At 37.3% G+C, this 10,005-nt stretch overlaps 1 non-coding gene across 1 annotated transcript; it reads right to left on the bottom strand.

Moving 5' to 3' along the window:
- Nucleotides 1–7,329: 7,329 nt before the first annotated feature.
- TRNAR-UCU (transfer RNA arginine (anticodon UCU)) lies at nucleotides 7,330–7,402 on the bottom strand. Its single transcript has one exon. It is a non-coding gene; the product is annotated as a tRNA-Arg (tRNA).
- Between the last annotated feature and the right edge of the window lie 2,603 nt (nucleotides 7,403–10,005).

The raw sequence follows: 10,005 nt of genomic DNA on the forward strand, positions 1-10,005 counted from the left end.
TTTAAATATGTGGGTTTATTATTAACACAGTAGCAAATATGTCAAGGAAACACGCCCCATGAAAAGTGTTTCAAAGAAACACACATCTGCTCTGAGAAAGGTCTGTACCCAATAAGTAAGCCCGAAGAGGCTTGTTTGCTTGGTGATGCCAGCAGATAAGACTGGCAAACCTCGGTGTGACTGAAGAAGCCAGTTTGAGACTCAGCCTAGCCCAGGAGAGCTACTGGACCCTGGCTGCGCTCGGCGAACCTTGGCACGATGGTGTTCACATTTTGGAAGGTCTTTCTGATCCTAAGCTGCCTTGCAGGTAAGGAAAGGATTTCCAACCGACCACAGATCATTGGGAATAGAGTTTCTTTTTAAACTGAAATCGCAAATTTTTACATAGACTATTCCCCTCCTGTGCTTAAAAGGAACTATGATTCGTATGCTGAGTAAAATAATTTTCGGAAATCTTGCTTAGCAAATATGTGTCATGCCGATATTTTGGGGGCCCAGCCTGTAAATAGAATTGTTTTATGTAGTTTCTGAATAAGGATTTCTTTCACAGGAAAATCACAGTATTTCCCTTTTTTTCGTTTGAAAGTTGAACAGATGAATTTACTCAGAAGCTGAAGTTTGTGCCAAGGATACATTTTTCTCTGTTTTACTTCAGCATTTCCTTCAAACTCATTTTGATTGACTTGCTAAGCCTGGCCGGGAGTGCCTGCCATGCTTTACTATCTAACATTTCTTAAGAGTTGTCCTTTTCCAAACATAAGACTGTGTTTAGGAAAATATGTGAGTGGTTTATCATTGTGTACAGTATGGGTGTTTTTAGGGGTTTGAGTGGAACAAAATTATTTTTAGAGTCAAAATCCTAATGTTGGTAGGCCCAGGAGAGATCACTAATTCAGAAAAACCCCTTGGCCAGTTTTTTCAAATACCGGATACATTTTGAATCTGTTCTTATGATAAATTAGGTCCATGGTAGATACAAGAAGGTTGTTTACCCAAGAAATGATATTTTTAAGCCATCAGTAATATTAGGCAGTTCTTAGAATGAGGTTTACTAAACATATTTAATGACATAAGAAAATGCTCAGGATAAAATATTGAGTGAAAAAGCAGGATATACCCACATTCCTAGAATAAATTACTAGAAGGTTATATACCAAACTGCTCATGGTGATTGCCTCCGGCTGCTGGGCTTATAGATTTTTTTTATCTTATTCTCTGCCTTTTTCATATTTTCCACGGTTTCTACAAAGAATATTACATAATTTTTATAATCAGAAAAAAGTGTTACTTTTCAAAACTATATGGTATTTAGTAATAGCTCTCTAAATGTTCGTTACTGTTTAAACAAACATGCTCCGTGGAGTCACCAGAAGGCAATACTGCATTTATCCAGTGATCTAACCAGGACTTAGAGCTGGAAAAAGCCGCCTTTCTCAATTTCCATCCTGGTGGGAACATATGTTACTATTTTCCCTTTCCCCCAGGGATATTCATTTTAAAACCTTAACTTTAGACAGTGAAAGTCTTTGTTCCTTTTAAAGAGCTTCCAGTCATTAGCTAATTGGGTCGCCCCTGGGCCTTCTGCACTAGCCCTCTAAAAATCACACCTGTAGTCAACACCTACTTCCCTATGTGACGCCTTTCTCTGGCCTATACTAGATGCCAGTTTCAGAACAGTTGCAAGAGTGGTTGTTCACTCTAACAAACATATATATATATATATAATTTTTACCGATTATAAGTGTAATGTATGGTCTTTGTAGAGAGGTTGGAAATACGGAAATGTATAAATAAGAAAATAAAAGTCACCAGAAATCTTACCAGAGATTTGGGTGAATTTCTTATTTTTTTCCTTTGCAAGTGTATGTATTACATTACAAAATTGGGTTTATACCTTGTATACATTTTTTTTTATTGTTTAAAACTTACTTAGATGATGTCAGGATCTTACTTGATTATGACTTTTGGAACAAAGCCCAATCAGAGTGACCAATAAATACTTCAGAGACTTTGTTTTTAAATTACTGTATAACTGGTTTTGTTGGTGTATAGTGTACATATACAATTTAGCTGGCCCAAAGCAAAATGTGGTAGTGTCAGTCTGGTAGATAGAATGGAAATATGGTACAATATATTGTTGTTTGCTTACATAAGTATGGAAGTCAGAGAAAGAAAGAGTTCAGTAATGTATGCCTGGCGTTAGTAGTGTCCATCAGTTGATCCAGAAATGGCTGTGAGGTAATGTTTCCATCCATGTGTAATTTGATGTCCTACCTGGACTTGTTTCCTGGTCAGGAAGAATGTCACATTTTTGGTGTCAAGCATGGTGCTTGGCACATGGTGGGCACATAGGAAAGGTTTACTGAAAGAATTAACTACCTTCCAAAATCTTGCCATTCGTGACATGGATGGACCTTAAGGGCATTATGCAAAGTGAAATAAGTCAGAGAAAGACAAACACTGTATGATCTCACTCGTATGTAGAATTGTATCTAAAAACAAAAAACTGAATTCATAGAAACAGAGAGTATAGCAGTGGTTACCAGGGGTGGTGGGTGTGCGGTAATGTGGAGATGTTGTTCGAAGGGTATAAACTTCCGGTTAGAAGATGAATAAGTTCTGGGGATTTAATGTACAGCATGGTGACTATAATTGACAATACTGTATTATATGGTTGAAAGTTTTTAAGAGGGTAGATCTTAAATATTGTCACCACAAAAAAGAAAACATAATTATGTGATGTGATGGAAGTGTTAGTTAATGCTATGGTGGTAATCATTTTGAAATATATATCAAATCAACACTTTGTATAGCTTAAACTTACACGATGTTATATGTAAATCATATTTGAATAAAGGTGGAAAAATAAAAAAGTGGATTACCTCCTCAAACCCCAAGCATCCAGAAATGATTTTCACTTACATATATAAAATGAATTTTTTGTACAGGTAAGCATGACTGATTTTATTTTAATGAAAACCTTTCTGCTGACTTCTAAGGAAGTTGGGTTAAATTCTACTTCAGGAAAATAATGTTAATCAACAATGTCTTCTGCAAAAAAAAAATGTCTTTTGCAAAAGTTCAAGCATATCATTTTAGATGCTTGTAATATATATTAGTCACCTGTTGGAAAGATATGTTAATGTTGTTTCCATTCTCGGAAGGTACGTGCTATGCATTTTAATGCAGTAATATATTTGAACTTTGGTTTTGCAGTCAGATCCATAAAGTTAGTGATCATTTGGTTATATTATTCCCTAACTCAAAAATGAAGCAATTTTACATGAAGTTGCTGGAAATTAAATCACTTCAAATGCATCAGGTCAAATATGGCTATTTGGTATAATAGGAGAATAATAATCCCCCTACAAGCAAAGTGCCTTCCACATTGTAGGCATTAAATAGATGAATGAACAATCATTACCAAAACATGAGGCATTTAAAATCTTTCTAGAGTGTTGATTAACTCAAGTGTATACAACTTGGATTATTTTCCTTTAATAGTATTCACTGATTTTTAAAAGCAGTCACACATATTTCAACCATGTATGTGTTTTTTTTGGGGGGGGTGTTGTTTTTAATTCAGCCAGGTCAGTGAGTGAAATTGCAATTCTGAGTTTTGTTTAAATCAGGTACTAATCTTTATTTTGCTGTTTATTCACAGTCTTGTCAATGTGGAGACTTTTTCTGACTTTTTCAATTTTTAAATAATTTCTCAATTTAGACTAAATGAATCCAAAGGAAGGGAACATTTTTTTTTTCCTGACACACACAGGATCACTTTCAGTTTAAGACTAAATTTGTACTGTTCACTATCCACATGTGGCTATTTAAATATAAATGAATTCAAATTAAATAAAATAAGAAACTCTGTTCTTCAGTCACACTAGCCACATTTCAGGTGTTCCATAGCTACACGTGGGTAATGGCTACTGAACTGGACAGCACAGCTGTAGAACATTTCCATCATCACAGAAAGTTCTATTGGACAGTGCTGGGATAGACAGTGGTCTCAGAGGTTTTAAGTAGTGAGTGTGCACTAATTGAATGATGTGACTTTTTTTTTAAAGTTCATCTGGAAATATATAACTCAGCTCTGAAATGTATTGTCATTATATTAGAGATGGACAGTTTCTGAAAACTGTCTTTTCTTCAGAATTTAAGGATTGATTATGGTGCTGAGTATTGGGAATCAGGGCAATAAAAATGGCCTGGAAATATTGCCTTGCCAATTGTTACCTATTTACAGAACAATGTGTCGTATTCTTAAAAATATGTTGTCTCACAGTGGATTTGGAGGTTACCATACTTATTCCGAGGTGATATTGTTGAGCTTTTACAGATCTCAATTTACATATTTATATGTCTTCTATTAAAAATACGTTGAAAATCCCAAATCCTTGATTTTCATTTGCCTCCATTCTGGTCTGTATTATAAATGGTTCCTCATGCGTTGACATGGCAGGCAGAGATTGTGTCTGTCTTGTTCATTAGTATTTCCCCAGTGTTAGCACTGTTTGTGGCAGAAAATAGGTGCTCAACAGATACTAACTGATAGGCATCAAGACTTCTTCCATGGCTTACCTTGTGTGAGAATTGTGTTTACTCTGCCTTCAGGCACTTTTGTCGAGGGTCGCCCTTAAAGGCTTTTTTGGTTTGTTTTTTGTTTTTGTTCTTTTTTTGCCTTACCTATCATAAATTATTACCTTTAGCCAATCCCATAATAGATACTGGGACATAAAATAGAGGACAAAAATGATGGCCAAATAATACCTTCAACATCCCTTTTTTAGGGGAAAGTTTATGGGAACTTTAATGGCCACCGAATCCCCATTCTATCCCTTTAATTTTGGGTGCTTTAAAGACATTTGGAAGTCACTATTTGGGCATAGCCAGAGGTGGATGTGGCTAACTTCCAGGAGAAATGAGATGGGCTTCTGAGGGCAGGAGAGAGTCACTTAGCTTTCTCCAGTGAACTTTCCATCAGAAAATGTAGCTGATTTCTGCAGGCCAATTTTGTTTTGGGGATACGCATTATGGGAACCAGAAACACATAGGGAGGAGAACATTGGGAAAGGGAAAACTGCATGGAGTTAGAAGGTGCTGCCTTGGTGTCTACCCTAAAACACTTCTCTCAATTCATCAAGACATTGGTTGCCATGTAAACAGCCAACTCTAACAGAGAAGCAGCTGGACCAGATGGCCTGGCTGTGACAAAGGACATGGCTATTGAATCCAGGAAACCAAGGGTAATCAGTACCATGGTTTGCTTTTTCTTTAAAATTTTCAAAATGTTTAATTCTCTGAGTTCCTTTTGCCTGACCACTGTCATTAAGAAAAAATAAAATTAAAGTCGTCTTTGGGAAGGGGGCCAGGAATTTGTCTTTACTATTTGTCTGTCTTTGGGAAGGGGGCCAGGAATTTGTCTGTACTATTTCCTCTGATCTTCCCACCATCTTTGTATCCTCATCCTGTCCCAACCTGGAAGGCAGCTAGCGTTCTCACTCTAGCCCCCCTGCAGCATAGAGAGCACCTCTTAAACTTGACCTTTTCTAATACTTGCCTGACAGTCTTATGTTCCATCCGGGAAAGCTTCTATACTCTGACTTCGCAATGGATAATAACCAGTTATTACGATGAGCCAATGCCTCTATAGTGTTACCCAAAATATTGTCCCCTATAACATCCCTTGGGAAAATGTTTACATAGTACTAAGGATTTCAAGTACAGTGGTAGGCTGGATTTTGGGGTAGGGAGCTCTTTGGTATTCCTCTAAATCGTATGGGAAGCAGATCCTTTTCTAAGGCCAATAGTTCTCTTAGGCCCCTTTTACAATCTTAAATCTTGAGGGAGATTTCTGGTTTGGGCAAAATGACATAGATCTGTGTCTCCTTGCTTCTCCCTACTAAGCACAAGTATAAAGCCTCCCTGGAAATAATGCAAGAGACAACCAAGGGAAAACTCTGAAAGATAGTAAGAAGAAAGCAAACTGGCTTGGACCCTGGGAACTACAGAGAGGCAGGGTATCTTATGCCTCTTTACCCAAAGGAGGAAGGGGCCCCAGTCCTGGCATTTCTTGATCCTAACATAGCAGCCCACAGGGAGACTGATTCTTCCCCCAAACTGAGTGGGAGTCCCTCTAACATCAGATGAGCTCAACACCACTGGCAAGGGGCAATCATCAGGAGACCCTCCAACGATAGTAGACAAAAGAAGCGATCTCCTTCCTCACTGGGCCTGAGACTCCCTACTTTCACCTAGCGATACTGAGGAGGGAGGGTGGAACAGATAAGAGGGATGAAACCACAGAAAGTATCTGGTTCTAGAAGGCTCTTTGTCTCTCCTCCCCCACAAAGAGACACCAGGGCAGCTGGGGGTTCCAATAGGAGTGTCCTGCCATACCTGTCTCCCACTGAGAGATACGCAGAAACCTGACCTAGGGAAATGCTTCCACGTGCTCAGGCAACGGGGTCAGGGATAAATAGAAGCCCTGGTGACCCCAGATAACCAAACAGACCAAAACAACACCACAAAAATTAAACTGGCATTAGAAATATGCAAAAGTAGGCCAAGACCTGTGTGCAAAACATAAAACAAAAGTGACTGTCTGCTAAAATAAAAGATTTAAGTAGGAGTTTTCTAACACAATGCCTGTAGGTTTTGACAAATGTATAATCACATGTATCTACCATTATATTATTGTACAGAGTATTTTCACTCCCCTAAAAATCCTCTGTGCTCCACTTATTGATGTCTTCCTCTACACCAATGCCTGTCAACCGCTCATCTTTTTACTGTCTGCATAGTTTTGCCTTTTCCACAATGTCATATAGTTGGAATCATACAGTGTGTAGCCTTTTCAAATTGGCTTCTTTCACTTAGGAATATGCATTTAAGGTTCCTCCATGTCTTTTCATGGCTTGATAGCTCATTTCTTTTTAGCACTGAATAATATTGTCAGTGTCTGGATGTACCACAGTTTATTAATCCATTCACTTACTGAAGGACATCTTGGTTGCTTCCAAGTTTTGGCAGTTATAAATAAAGCTGCTATAAACCTGTGTGCAGATTTTTGTGTAGACATAAGTCTTCAACTTCTTTGGTTAAATATCAAGGAACACAATTGCTGGATAGTATGGTAAGAGTATGTTTAGTTTTGTAAGAAACCACCAAACTATCTCAAAATGCCTGTACCATTTTACATTCCCACCAGCAACAAATGTTGCTGGTGCTCCACATCCTCATCGCATTCAGTGTGTCACTGTTGTGAATTTTTTAAAAAAATTAAAAAACAATTTTGGTTGCGCCGTGCAGCATGTGGAATCTTAGTTCCCCGACCAGGGATCGAACCTGTGCCCCCTCCATTAGAAGCGCAGAGTCTTAACCACTGGACCACCAGGGAAGTCCCCCAGTAGTGTTGTTTTAATTTGCATTTCCCTGATGACATAAAATGTGGAGCATCTTTTCATATGCTCATTTGCCATCCATATAGCACCTTTGGTGAGATGTCTCTTTAAGGTCTTTGCCATTTTATAATCTGGTTGTTTGCTTTCTTATTATTGAGTTTTAAGAGTTCTTTGTATATTTTGGATAATGGTCCTTTATCATCTTTGTCTTCTGTAAATAGTTTCTCCTAGTCTGTGGCTTGTCTTTTCATTCTCTTGACAGTGTCTTTCACAGAGCAGTTTTAATTTTAATGAAATTCAGCTTATCAATTTTTTCTTTCATGGATCATGCTTTTGGTGTCATCATCAAACCCAAGGTCATCTAGATTTTCTCTTATGTTATGTTGTAGGAGTTTTATACCTTTGCTTTTTACATTTAGATCTGTGATCCGTTTTGAGATAATTTTTGTGAAATGTGTAAGTTCTATGTCTAGATTCTTTTTTTTTGGCACATGGAAATCCAGTTGTTCAGCACCATTTGTTGGGAAGATTTTCTTTCCTCCATTGTATTGCCTTTGCTCCTTTGTCAAAGATCAGTTGACTATATTTATGTGGGTCTACTTCTGGCCTCTCTATTCTGTTCCATTGATCTATTTGTCTATTCTTTCATCAGTATTACACAGTCTTGATTACTATAGCTTTATAGGAAGTCTTTAAGTTGGTTAGTGTCAGTCCTCCAACTTTGTTTTTCTCCTTCAGTATTTGTCTTGGTTATTCTGGGTCTTTTGCCTCGCCATATAAACTTTGGAATAAATTTGTTGCTATCCACATAATAACTTGCTGGGATTTTGACTGGGATTACATTGAGTCCATAGATTAAGTTGGGAAGAACTGATATCTCGGAAATATTGAGTCTTCCTTAAACATGGAATATCTCTCCATTTATTAATTCTTGTCTGATTTCTTTCATCAGAATTTTTTAGTTTTCCTCATACAGATCTTGTACGTATTTTGTTAGACTTACACTGAAGTATTTCATTTCTGGGAGTGCTAATGTAAATTGTATTGTGTTTTTTTAATTTTAATTTTATTATAGTATAGTTGATTTACAAAGTTGTGTTAGTTTCAGGTGTACAGCAAAGTGATTCAGTTATACATATACATATATTCATTCTTTTTAAGATTCTTTTCCCATATAGGTTATCCCAGAATATTGAGTAGTCCCGTTTATAGATAGGAAAGCGATAAAGTTTTGTACATTAACCTTGTATCCCGAAAATTTGCAATAATCATTTATTAGTTCCAGGAGATTTTTGCTGATTCTTTTGGATTTTCTACATAGGCAGTCATGTCATCTCTTGTTTCCTTCACAATCTGTATACCTTTTATTCCCTTTTTGTGTCTTATTGCATTAGCTAGGCTTCCAGTATGAGGTTGAAAAGGAGTGATGAAAGGGGATATCCTTGCCTTGTTCCTGACCTTAGTAGGAAAGCTTCTAGTTTTTCACCATTAAGTATGATGTTAGCTGTAGGGTTTTTGTAAATGTTCTTCATCAAGTTGAAGAAGTCCTCTGTTCCTAGTTTATTGAGAACTTTTATCATGAATGCATGTTGGATTTTGTCAAACGCTTTCTCTGAATAAATTGATATGATCATGTAATATTTTTCTTTAGCCTATTGCTGTGATGAGTTACATTAATCAATTTTCAAGTGTTGAACTGGCCTTGCATAATTGGGGTAAACCATTCAGTGTAATCTCTCATATCAACAGGCTAACTTAAAAAAAAAAGAGCATATCAATTGATACAGAAAAAGTACCTGACAAAATCCAACACCCATTCATGAAAGAGAGAAACCAAAAAACCAAAACAAAAAACCCAAAACCTCTTAGCATGTTAGGAATAGACGATGTGTTAGTTTCCAAAAGCTGCTGCAACAAATCGCCATAAACTGGGTGGCTTAAAACAGACAAATTTATTCTCTCACCGTTCTGGAGGCCAAAATTCCAAAGTCAAAGTGCTGGCAGAATTGATTCTGGAGAATCCATGCCATGCCTTTCTCCTAGCTGGCTGCTAGCAATTCTTGGCGTTCCTGGCTTGTATATGCATCACTCCAATTTCTGACTCCATCTTCACATGGCCTTTCCTTCTATGTATCTGTGTGACAAATCTCACTGTCCTTGTTCTTATAATGACAGCAGTCATTGGGTTTAGGCCCCACCTTAAATCCAGGGTGATCTATGTCATCATTAATTACATTGCAAAGACCCTGTTTCCAAATAAGATCACATTCACAGGCACCAGGGATTAGCACTTGTTCGTATCCTTTTGGGGGCCCCAATTCAACCCATGGGAGAATTCCCTTAACTTGATAAAGAACATCTACAAATATCCTATAGCTAACATTGTATTTAATGGTGAAATACTGAATGCTTTTCCCCTAAGACTGGGGACAAGGCAAGGATGTCTACTTTCTTAACTCTCTTATTCAATAAAATACTGGAAGTTATAGCTGCTGTAATAAGGCAATAAAAATTAATTAAAGACATACAGATAGGAAAGGAAGAAATAAAGTTCGCTCTACCCAACAAAAGACTAGCATCTAGGTTGTATAGAGAACTC

The sequence above is a fragment of the Orcinus orca genome, chromosome X (genome assembly GCF_937001465.1).
Source record: "Orcinus orca chromosome X, mOrcOrc1.1, whole genome shotgun sequence".
Lineage (NCBI taxonomy): Eukaryota > Metazoa > Chordata > Mammalia > Artiodactyla > Delphinidae > Orcinus > Orcinus orca.